Here is a 13,095-nt window from a genome sequence, read left to right as displayed (position 1 = left end):
TGCGTGAAATCAGCATTTTTTTTACATTGCGGGGGAAGCCCCTTTTCACTGCGATCTTGGGCATTTGTGGAGCAACCTCAAACCTCCTGGGATATGTGATGTATGTATCCCAGGAGACATGGCAGTAAAGACGGAGGTGGAGGGTCGTAAAAAAAAAACTATTAAAAAAAATTAAAAAGATATATTTTTTATTAAATAATGTTAAAAATGTCATGATAGATCTGTTTTAAGAGGTCTATGGTCTCTGTAGAACAGAATAAATACCAGCAAATGTTGACTTACACATTACTTTACATGTGTGTACCTAAAATAAAATATATAGAATGACAGGTACACATCAGCATATATATTTCCCAATCACTATAGGAATACTAATCTCACTGCTACTGATATATATGCATTAGATGAATTGTTTTGTTCTTTTGAAATTAAAGTTCTATGATACTTGTGGAATTTGAAATCTTGTTCTTGCTTATGCCATTAGGTGTGTTACCAGTGCATGGGGCTATATAGGGATGATGTGTGTGATCTATCCATCAATTAGGATGTCATTATTAATTTACATTATAATTTAATGTAAATTAAAAAAAAACAACAAAAGCTTCTAATTTCAGTTTTTTTTTCAGCACAATATGTTTGGTAACTCAAGTTCAAATAAAGGGTAATTGGTTTCTCCAATGTGTACTCATCAACTAAGAGAGTCAGTTGCAAGGAAAATATTTTAGGAGAGGCAAGAAATGCTGCTAATGATTTGCTTTGTCAGGTCATTAGGTAGCTTCAGGCTTCATAGTGAATATCAAATAAAAGCTGGAATAAAGGTGTCCATTTGAATTTTTCTCTTTGCTATTTTACCTGGCTGTTCTCATAATTTTAATAGTGGTAGGTTTCTAATTTGGAAACCCCTGGAGAAATTTACACATGCATAAAAAACTACTCAAATCTGCTACACCTAATTAAAATTCAAACTGAGACTTTGAATTTCTCAAATGTCCCACCCTGAAAAATATACTAAGATGGTTGGCGATGAAAACAGCAGTCATGATTTTTAATATCACATAAAAAGATGGAATTGAAAGCTTGTGGTGCTCCTAAATCGGATCCCTTGTTGTCCTGGTATTCTCCTTTGCTCTTAAAAAAAGAGGTTTTAAAGCCCCTCCCCCGCAAAAAAAGAAGGTAGTGTTTACCTTGTATAAAAGGGTTGCCTACCCTTTTATGTAAGGTTAACATTTTAGTTTAGGTCCACATTATAGACTCAATTCCAAGTACCTAGATGATTGTCGAGTTGTTTGGATGTATTATAAGCTCTTACACCAAGCTGGGGTACTTACCTATAGGAGAGATAACCCACCTCCTTGTAATATCATCTAGGATTGCAGCTAATATTTGTTTAATTTTATTAGAAGCATACATTTTTATGCTTGTGATGCTTTGACTATGGTCCTTACTATTTACTGTCCTGCAAATGGCTTCAGTTTAGATGTACACAGCTTCAGTGTCAATGACAACTGGCAAAATGTGCAGTGCCGGAACTGTCATCAAGACTAGTTCCTGGAAGAAAGGCGAGCTTACAAACCAGCACACACGCAGTACAATCCTTGGAATCTTATATGGGCATAACGCGTTGGATGACGAGACCCTCAACTTCTGCAAATTAAAATTCATTATATAACAGGAAATATGTTATATCACGTTGGATGCTTTCTTTTTTATAATTAACCAGTTAAAATTGTATCATCTGTACCATACCTTTGCTTAAAAAAGCACGTCTTTTTTGGTACATTTATCCAGAATATCTGGTTTGGGTTTTTCTTACACATATTTAATTAAATCCAGTGCAAGAAATGTGTAAATTATGTGATAATGTGGGTTAATCTTTGTTGATAACATTTATATATAGATCCCTAAAAATTAAATCTTAAATTTAATACAAAAAGCTGCACAGTTATTTACAAATGTAATTAAGCTGCTTTATTTTCCAACTATACTTTTTAAATGCAAGGCTAAAAACAATTTTTGTAAAAAAATATGGTTAGGAAAAAAAGAAAGAAAAAATAGCAGGATAACCATATTTGAAGGGGGATATGGGAAGAAGGATTTAGTTAGGGATGATTAGCAGAAAATGGTTAAATAGTATTAAAAACAAAGCAAAAAGAAAGCGCCAACCCCAGCACACACATGCACACAAAAATTCTATTTGTCCTGATCCCTACAAGCCAATAGAGAACTACACATAGGGAAACTAACATTTATTCAGGAAAAATAATTGTCATTTATCAGCAGACCCATTATATATTAGTTTTCAGAAGACTAGAGAAAGAATAACTAATGTTAGAGTAGTAAACTTGCTTGATTTATTAGGGCGTATTAAAGGAGCAGTGGTGTTTTATGAATTCTTTTTTTTCATACAAGTGAAAGTATGTTGAAAAAAAAATACAGCACCACTTTTTTACAGTAGGACAAAAGCCATTTTCGTCCAGTTTAGCAGGCTGGTAGGTATGCTGAATTCCTGCTCTGAGAGCTTTTATTAAAATTCCTTATCAAGTTTCTTTAATAGCTTGGCTTCACAATCCAGAAATCGTTTTTATGTTGCAGCTCAGCGGGTTGAGCAGAGATATTTGTTCCAGACTGCTGTTTATACCAGTTATTCTCCCTGCAGGCTACATTTCTATGCCAGGCTGCAATACAATAAACATTTATTTTAAGGAGGCTAAGGCAATCTGAAAGTAACAGCTTCTGCTGTCGAGGCTGGAGTTGGGACCTCATGTTGTGTGACATGCATTATAGCCCCCAGGTGTCACAATCCTTGGTCTATATATTGCCTAATCATTTAGAATAAGGATTTTCTAGCTGCTGTAAAAGAAAAGGATTTAACCTATAATCTTGGCTGCGTTAACAGTATAAACTTTACAGTGTAGACAAACAGCTGAGTTCACAAGTAAAATACACATTTGTTAACAGTTGTACCTTCCAAAGATGTGTTCAGCCAGTTTGGTAATCTAGACATCCCTGCAAAACACCAAGTCAGATATCAGAACCTGATCATTTAATATTTTCCACTGAAATAAATCAACATAGCTTGGCCAAGACTGGATACTAAATCAACATAGGCTCATCTCAGTGCTCTCTCTTCCAATGTGCGTGTCACATTTATTTGTTTTATTTGTTAGGCTCAGGGCACACGGGAATGGACAAAACATATCTTTATTGGGCATTCTTTGCACACAAGATGATGGTCATGTTGAAACAGAACAAAGGCTTCCTTTAAACTGTTGCCCAAAGTTTTAAAGCTCAAAGGTAAAATAACTTTGTATAATGTAACACTAACAGTATCCTTTCCAAAGCACCTTTATTTAAAGCGGAACTAAACTAAAAACAAAAAAATGACACTTACCTTTATCCGGCAGCTCCCTCAATGGCTCTGATCCTTGCCACAATCTGGCCCTGCATCTTACTGCAATTCTGCTTTGTCCCGGCGCACGGGTGGGGCCGGGCATCGCCATCTTCTGTCTTCACTTCCATCTTCTTCTTGGTCTTCATTCTTCATCACCCAATCTCACACCATGCAGATGTGAGATCGGGTGAAAAAGTCGTTTTGAAAGGAAAAAAAAGAGCCTATATTACTGCGTATGTGAGATCTGCATCTCTTTACCCCTAGGAGGGAAAATGCCCCTTCTGCGCTTGCCCGAAATCACAGCATGTGCCGAAGGAGCAGCCAGAGCCTCACAAAATGCATGACGTAGGTATCCTCGGAGGCTATGCGCTCCCATTAAATCTGGATAGACTTTTACACCATATATTGAGTGTATTTCCTAAATATAAACATAGTTTAGCTGAAAATTGGATTAGTTGTACTTATACACACCGGAAGCATTTTGTTGTTATCAGTTTACATTTCAAAAAGCTGCATATAAATCTCAGCCATGTAGGAAATGAAAAAGCCTCAAAATCTGGAAGAGATATTTTTATATAGCAATCTTATACAGGTATATGACTTATGTAGACAGAGGACTTTTAAATAATTCACACTTTTTTCTATATGTTTTGTTTCATACACTTTTTGCAGTCAGACCAAAGTCATAACTTGGACTGAATTGAACTCAAAAAAGAAGGAATGGAAGACATTCAACTGACAAATTGGTCCTTTATAAACACTCTCCACGATTGGAGAAGATAGACTATCATAGGTGAACCAGGTGATTCAGCAATCTTGGAATTAATTTGATCCAGGACTGAAAACATTTGCCAACTAGTAGCAAAAAAGTTAAGGATATCCAATCCAGGTTGGTTTTTTTGTTCTGGGAATGCAGAAACCAAATCTCTTTAGTTTCAGCAAACCTTTTATTTTTAGTCTCTTGACCCAGCATTCTGCTGCTCATGTGACCTAGTATTCAACTTTGCATTGTGTCAACCTCCAGCTGCACACCGGTACTCATAACAGAATAATTAGGGTTTACATTTACAATAAGTAGATAACATATTCCAATCTTTCAAAAAGAATCAATTGCCATGTCTGTTGGATTTGGTATTTTGCTACCTGTATAACCCCAATGTAGCATGCACTGCTCAAAAAAAATTTAATTCAGCAACTTTAAAAGTTGTAATTTGAAGAATAAAAAGGTCACCAAAGCACTAATATTACACAGGCTATCTATTTCATAAAACATATTTTTATATTGTATTAGGATGTTAAGAAATAAATAAAAAATAAATATAAAAAATATGATGCATGTTTTTTTTTAATTTTGGATACAATAGGAAAGAGACCCTCTGTCATTTTTTTTTATTGCTGTCTGTGTCTCTTCTGGGAAGATTTATGTCTTGTTTTTCTCCTGTTGACCACTATCAATGGCAGAAAGTTAGAGGAATTCCAACATTTTATAGGTAACACCAGAGCAATAAAAGTAGCTGAACATATATTTGAAGTCACAGGTCAATGAGACAGAAGAAACATTTCTTTTTATATTCATCAAAGAATCAACATCATATAGTAAGTTACAATATATACCATGTCTACCTATATTTTATCTTACCCACATGGACAGGCTGGTTAGAGCTTGATGGGATTTCTAAAACCAGGTCACTGCAGTGGGGACAACTAACTTTGAAAGGAACATTCCAGCTTTCGCCAACCCCCCCTAGGCAATAGGTTTGCAAAGGACCAGTCAGAATTAGGCTTTGGGGGATATCACTTTGCATATCTGGAAATTATAAGCTTGTTCTTTCAGGGAAAAATGTGGCAATGTTGGGGAATACTCGGCAAATTCCTTTAATCATTGATAAATACACTTGTAATAATACACAAATAAACTGTGCAAGCATTATTTGTTTTCTATTCTTCTGACAATCCTACCATCCTCAGTACTGGGCTATTTGGAGGAAATTTGCAAATATTTAAAAAAGAATGGTAACATCCTTACCTGAATTTACCTTCATAACAAAATTTAGTCATATCAGCTTGATACAACATATATTTTATGTCCTCTCTTCTTTTCTCTGTGATTTATTTATTTTGTATATGTATCATTGTATATTAACTTTTAGTATGCATTTAATTAACCTAAAACCCAAGTGCACATAGTTTTTAATTTATAAAAATATCCCTCAAAGTTAATTTTAAAACACAGCAAAAGTCAAATTTACTAATCTATAAATTCTCAGCTTTTAACTTTTCCTAAATAATAGTATTGTATCAGATGTATTAGAGTCCTGGGGAAGTGACCCAGTTTAAAGAGAGTTTAAGAAAGTAAGATATAGTGGCCTGTCAGTTGCAGAATTTAAATTATTTAGCACAGGGCCTGATGCCACCTAGACTGAGTGCTTTATCAGTCATAATTTTTTTAGACAGAACTATACCTATGTTTGCGTTATGAAAGTAATGACCCAGCCAGTGCTGTTATGGAGGCAGATTAAAAATATATACTTTGGTTCTTATCTTTTACATTGACCTCAACATTTATACTTACATTTTTTGCCGGGTTTATAGTTCCTATCGATTAAACATATTGGAAACAACTTTATATTATTAAGAAAAATCATTCATATTATTATTATGATGTATGATTATTGTAATATTTTGTTTGGTTTCTCTTTTTGATTTCCTATTATTCTTGTACTTTTGCGTGGGAGCTAGTGTCAGCCAAGTCAGTGAACATCAGATTCACTGCTTTATAATTAGATCCTTTGAAATTCAACTTTTGATCTGGAAAGTCATTACCCCAAACAATATCCCCAACCATCTATTGCTATAGCTATTCTCTGCAGTAGTTAAATTAAAAACAATAGGTTCGAGCCCCCCACAATTTAATCCATGATCACATCATGGCCAGGATCAGAGTTTTCTCTGAGTTGGAGTCTTCTTCTCAAGATGTCAGTGTTGCTGCCTTTAAGACATCAACACTCTGCATTGGGTGTCTGGCAGATTGAAGGACCATAACAAGACAAATGGGCAAGAAATCACAGTACAGTGCAGGATCACTAGTCTCCCTTCTCAAAAAACAGATTAAGTTGGAGCAGGGTTACATATTGTAATATGGAACATAAACCTAAAAGGAAACTATTTACCTAATCTGCCCAACATTTTTTCTACCAAATCTATTTGTACTTGTTTGTTTCAGATTTGTAAATGTTACTAAGTGAGAGGTTATATGTATATTGTGATTTGCATTCTCTACATAATATTGCTGGTTAGTCAATTAGCCATGTAGGGTCAATTGTTTACAGTTAGGTCTGTCTTGATCCATAACTTAGCAGTGTTTGTTGTTTTACACCAGGCCTGAAGTGAGCTTATTTTTCTGGGAAAGAGAAAGATCTGATATGCAAAAGGCAGGTACCACATGTACTTGAATGTAAACCGATCCAAATATAACCAAGTTTAACCAATATTTATTTCTATCTGAAAACACGGGTAACTGCTTTGATTCAAGCATAACCCAAATGCAGAATCCACCAGCACAAAATGTGACTTACCCTTCCAACGTTCGAAACTGTAATTAGCAGAAATGACAACAAAATAATAAGTATATCTATAGATTGTTGTTTTTAAACATTTTTTTCAAAAAGGAAAAAAATAAAAATCATGTAGAGTCTGTATATCTTCTTTACCTTTTCACAGGTTGACTTATTGCCCCTGATTCATCAATAAAATCCGCGCTCGCTGGAAGCGCGAAAGTACGCGCGGCCATCAATCGCGGATTACCGCGGTCCGGGCTCGAGTGTGCGCGTACACTCGCTTCACTGCCAGCCGGATTCCAGACTTCACAATAGGGAGCGCGAATCTGATCGCGAATACGAATGCGCGACCGATAATCCGATTCTGCTTGATGAATCAGGGGCATTGTATCTTTGAGTTGGTTTACCATGGGTCACTTGCTTTTGATCTGGATATAAATAGAATATGACTACTAAAATGTGAACGTGGTAAAAGAGTGAAAAATCTTTAGATTTAATGGAGCTAATGCTGGTGATAGTGAAGCGATACATCCAGTAACGTCAGAAATTTAAATACTTCAAAAGCAGATGAACACATCTGTATAGGTTTAGAATGTAAAAAACACAATCAATGCTCTTGGCTATAAGATGTGCCCTCCCGAAAGTCCTTTACCCAAAAGAGATACCACATTCCTACATATCTATCAATATGTTCCAAATTTTGGATAACAGGTTCACCTGCCTATTGACAGACCTTTCTGGCAATTGTTTAACTTGATAAAGTTTGAATTAGTAAGTAATTGGAAGTAAGTTGGGAAACTTCTTGAAGGGATGTAAAGCCTCTTATGTGCCAGGAGGACATATTGAGGATGGGGATTACCAATTTAAAAACTTGAAGAGGAAATGTGATGGTATGAGAATGGCCAAAAAAACTTGGAGGTAACAATAAAGATTTTTATGGTAGCATGGTGGTTTTTATGAAAGGGACCTTCATAGATTGATCTACTAAGGTGACTAAACCTGGGTACCCAATAGTTCCTAGCCATGTTGGATCTATGGAGAATATTACAGCCAAGTCTGAGTTTCCTTTGAGCACAAATATATAACTTTAGTAAAGAATGGATAATCATTAAAAGGACTTTTCACTAGAGGCTGTGGACACATTTACAGTAAAAGTTTGGTAAAACCTATAGTTACATAGTTAGTCAGGTTAAAAAATGACATAGGTCTTTCAAGTTTAACCACTAGGGAAATAAACATATCCCAGATAAAAATCCTATAGACATAGTTGATCCAGAGGAAGGCAAAAAAACTCTGGTACAATTTGCTCTTACATTGGAAAAAATTTCCTCCTGATTCCATGAGGCAATTGGATGTTCCCTGGATCAACAGTCTCTGTTCTCTTTACAATAAAGATTTATTACCCAGATACATTCTGTGCCTCCAGAAATCATCTAGTTTTTTTTAAGCAATCTATAGTACTTGCTGAAACTACTTTCAATGGGAGCCAATTCCACATTTTACAGACCTTACAGTGTAGAGTCCCTTCCTTATCCGGAACTTCTTTTCCTCCTTACGGAAAGAGTGCCCTTTTGTGCTTTGTAATAATCTCAAAGTGCATTATTGGGAAGAGAGTTCTCTATACAAACCATTTATATATTTATACAGGGTGATCATATTCCCCTTATACGTCCCATCTCAAGGAAGAATCGATTCAGTTCAGCTAACCTTTCTTCATAGCTGAGCTCTTCCATTCTTTTTATTAGTTTAGATGTCCTTTTTGTGAACTAGCGCCCAAAAATGGACTGGACTGCATATTACAGATGTGTTCTGACCAATGCTTTGTACAGGGGCAGGATTATGTCTTACTTATTATGTTTTACTCTGTCTTTTCAAAGGAGAATAACCAGGAATATTGACAGCACAGTCATGTGAAGTACAAAGCCATGATTCAGCAATACCAACTAAATCATAATCCTCTTCATTCATTAAGGCTTCCAACTCCCACATTTTGTTCGCCAGACTTCTAGCATTAGTGAACTGGCTCTTTAAACCATTGCTGCATTTACGAGCACTGTTTGCCAAATCATTTTGTTTTTCAGTACAAATAGTACTGTGCAATCCAATGTTTGCTTGGATTGCATAGGAAATTCCTTATATTTATCTATACCCTCCTCACACCTAACCCAATCCACCCTCAACTAGTGATTGACTGCTGTCTGATCTTTCTGCCACTTTATCTGACTGCCCCACCCCCTTGTCCTAGTTTAAATATCCCTTCACCAGTCCCCTAAATCTTTCCCCTAACACAGCAGCCCCCCTTCCATATAAGTGCAAACCATCTCTGGCATATAGGTAGAACCCCAATGTATATTCAGCCTAGTGCTCCAAGAACCCAAACCCTTCCCTTTTACACCAGGACATAAGCCATGCATGTAGCCATCTAAACTCCCACTGCCTTTCCTGCATAGCACAGGCAATATTCCAGATAATGCAACCTTGGAGGTCCTTTCCTTCAACTTGAAACCTAGTTATTTAAACTGATTTTTAAGGATCCATCATCTTCCATATGTCCCATATGTCCTGTAATTGGTTCCAACATGAACCAAGACAGATATAGTGGATGATAGTTGAATACTTCATAAAAATCACACTTGTCCAAACATATCCAATTTTGTTCATATAGCCTCCAAACAGAACCCAAATCAGCTAATGTCACTATAACATCATCTGCAAATAAGTCATTGGTATTGAGTATTATGGAAAGAGTACTTGGCCCTAGTAGAATGTCCTTATTATTGTGATTGGGCCACTTGCTCTTAAATGATTCTTTGTGCAATACTGTTGGCAACCAATAGGTGTAAAGTGTGTAACAAACTCTAATATTAAACTCCAATTTCCTTAGCAAGAATATGTTAAACAGTTTACATGAGGGCACAGTGCAGTCTACTGGTGTCAGTATAAACTGAGATTCTTTTTCTAATGGCATTTTGAGGGTAGAAAGTTTTGATTTATAATCAATGATATACTTATATTTACTTATATATTGTATACTGTACTGGAGCTGAAAATAGCACAGTTGAAATACATGTCTCTTCCAGAGTGCTGCTCTGCTTGGGATTACAAAAGCTGACATCAAATACTTATACCTGTAAAAAATATATTTACTTACTTTTGAAGATATACTGCATTAAATCAGACACTGTGTGAAATGTGTGAAAAAGACTAAAACTTTATGTTTAAGTAGCCTGCAAATATTCCCCTTTACTTTATATGGGGACACAAACTATGGCAAAACACTTTGCTGTGAAATAGGGGGAGGTTGGAACCTTGCTCAGAATATTAATATTATTTGTGTTTTTCGATCTCATAGACAAGTCACTAACAGAAATTTAGCTGAAATCTCCCCGGTCACAGACAGAATAAATATTTGACAGATGCATGTACTTTTCTCTTGTCTATCCAAAATTAGATAAAAAGTTTTGGCTGCAGTGAAACTTTAAAAAATGTTTTTAATACCTGCCTGCAGTTCGGATTTAATAAGGGTGAGCAAAATGTGAGCTCCATAAATGTATACCTAATTTTTAATTTTTTTATTATTTAAAAAACATTGTTAATTCAAAATGTCAGCAATTTAGTTACTGCAAACCACTTACAGACCATTAATAGCAAATTCCTTTAAATTCCAAATTTGTAAGTGCTCCTGCAGGTCACCTAATGGTACTGCAACTCATCAGCAAAATACATTTATGCCATCAGCATTACATCTTTTGGACAGTGCCTGCGCCAATTCTCAGTGCTGGAAATGGCATTTTCATCTGCGATAAGTTTTTGATTTAATTAGTTAGAATGGCTATTAAGCGCCAGCCTACAATGCATTAAATGAAGTTCTGGATCCGACACAAAATCACTAGTTAAAAGGTTGAAATAGCTTTCTTAATTTCAAAATTAAAACAGCTTTTTCTTCATAACAGCAAAATAGTAACTTTTACGCTCCATTTAACTAACCTTTAGCCAAGATGAAAATGCTCATTAAATTCACATTTAAGCTGGACGTGTGCATCTCCGCTTATGTAATTAATATGATATAATAAATATTAATCAAACTAATACCAGCACAATGCACAGCCATCAAAATAAATGAAGTATCAGGTGGAGCCAGCGGTGTTTGTGTTATTCTTGATTAGCAGTAAAAACACAAAAAATAAGTCATCCATTGGACATTGACCTGCTGATTGATGAGTGACATTTTGAAGAGGAGAGCTTACAAAATGAATACAAAAATTATAGAGCAATAATTCTGAATAACTCCTTAATATTAACTCGGAGTATGTCAGGGAGATAGATTATGATATATTTATATATATTTTGTTAGACTATTGGAAGCTCAACCTTGTGACTAAAACTGCCTATAAAATTGAATTAGATAACTAGCAGTACAAGAACATTTAATAAACTTAAAAGTGATCTTGTAGTGAATAGTAGGCATATTTAAGTCCATATTACAAAACAGAAAAGGCATCCTGTATTCACTTTTGCATCTTTATCATACCCTTGATCCACAACTGGAGTTTTTATTTTAAAGATATGTACTTCCTGATAATTGAAACATAACCCCCCCCCCAACACCACCTTTCACAATAGATATTTGATGTTATTTGACAGGCTCATGACCTTTCAGATGGTGACTGGAGGAGCAAACATAGTCTTGTGTAAGTTTTGATTTATTAAGAAGGTTCTTTTCTACAGGAAGGCTCTAAGCTGGTTTTGGACTTTTGGGAATCGTTCCCAGCTGATGACCCCCCCCCCCCCCCACACACACACACACACATTGAAGCTAACTGTTGATAAGTGAACCATGGTGCAGAATCACAAGCAGAAACATAGTTTAGGACAGACTGCAATCAGAGATAGTCAGAATGGAGCCAGGGTTCGTGAACCAGACGGACATGGTGCAGCACCAATATGTGATACCAAGTTGTAGTTGATACTGGAATATCCTTGTTGGGACAACATCCTGTTAGCTTTAAATTCATTATATAGGCAGGAAGATGAGGCAGGGAGATTATTTGTGAGCAGTCACATGGTACAGGGCAAGAAGAAGACACCACATAAGATGGTTGCATGGCAGCAAAGGGATTCTAGCTAAGAAGAACTAATGAGAGCATAGATACCCTAGTCCTAAAAGAAGTGGTGACATAAGTTTATTTTAAAAGCATATCTAATCAAAAGTGGTACTTTGGGTTATTATTTGTCTTGGGCCCTGCCTTCAATTTCTATTACAGAGTTGGGCCCACGTCTCAATCCTCCTCCACCCACAATCCTTTTAGCCTCCTTGGAGCACACCTAAATGCACATACGGCAGATCCTAAATGCTAATAAGGGTGCTGCTCTTTGACCTTATAAGCACAGAGAAGAATCTTCATGTCCTTGGCTCACGGGAAGTGGATTCAATGACAGCGGCCATCATTCAATACAGAGGAGGAGCAGCCTACACAGAATAAAGTTGGTGAGTAAGTATAGCAACCTGCAGTGCCTATTTGTTTTAAGTGACTGTGGTAAGATCCATTTATTTTTTTAAATGCCCAAAATAGAAATGGTATCAATATTTGACAATGCACTGGTCCTTTTGGAAGTTTTGAATATTCCTGCCCTGTCCATCACAAACAGATGTCACAAATAGCATCTCCTGCAGTTATAGACAACTGTCAGATAGATTAACTCATATTAGTTTTGCAAGGACTTTTACTTCTTTGAAATACATTTTTTCTCTTTAACGTCTACAGTAAAATAGAAAACCGTTCAAGCCCAATCGATATCATCATGCATACCCACATAGTTTATTTCAGCTTGCTTCCCAGCATCAATCTCAATAGGATGTAAATTGGTGACATTCAATCATCCCTGTGTAATGAGCAGAATGACTGCCTAATGAATTCCAGACAAATACTTAATAATCCATCTGTTTATAAATTAAACACTCATATTGCTTTTTTGTATAAATGCAAATGTCATATATTTTCACATATTAGAAGTGAGATTAAAAATGCATATTTTATTACAACATCAATGCTATTTCTCTCTGTGGTATCTGGGAGAGAATGAGAAATAAGGCAAGGACCACTGATTTGGCATCTCATAAAATGCTATCTATAAAGGTACCACGAA

The sequence above is a fragment of the Pyxicephalus adspersus genome, chromosome 7 (assembly GCF_032062135.1).
Source record: "Pyxicephalus adspersus chromosome 7, UCB_Pads_2.0, whole genome shotgun sequence".
Taxonomy (NCBI): Eukaryota; Metazoa; Chordata; class Amphibia; order Anura; family Pyxicephalidae; genus Pyxicephalus; species Pyxicephalus adspersus.
Note: the sequence above shows the minus strand (reverse complement) of the source record.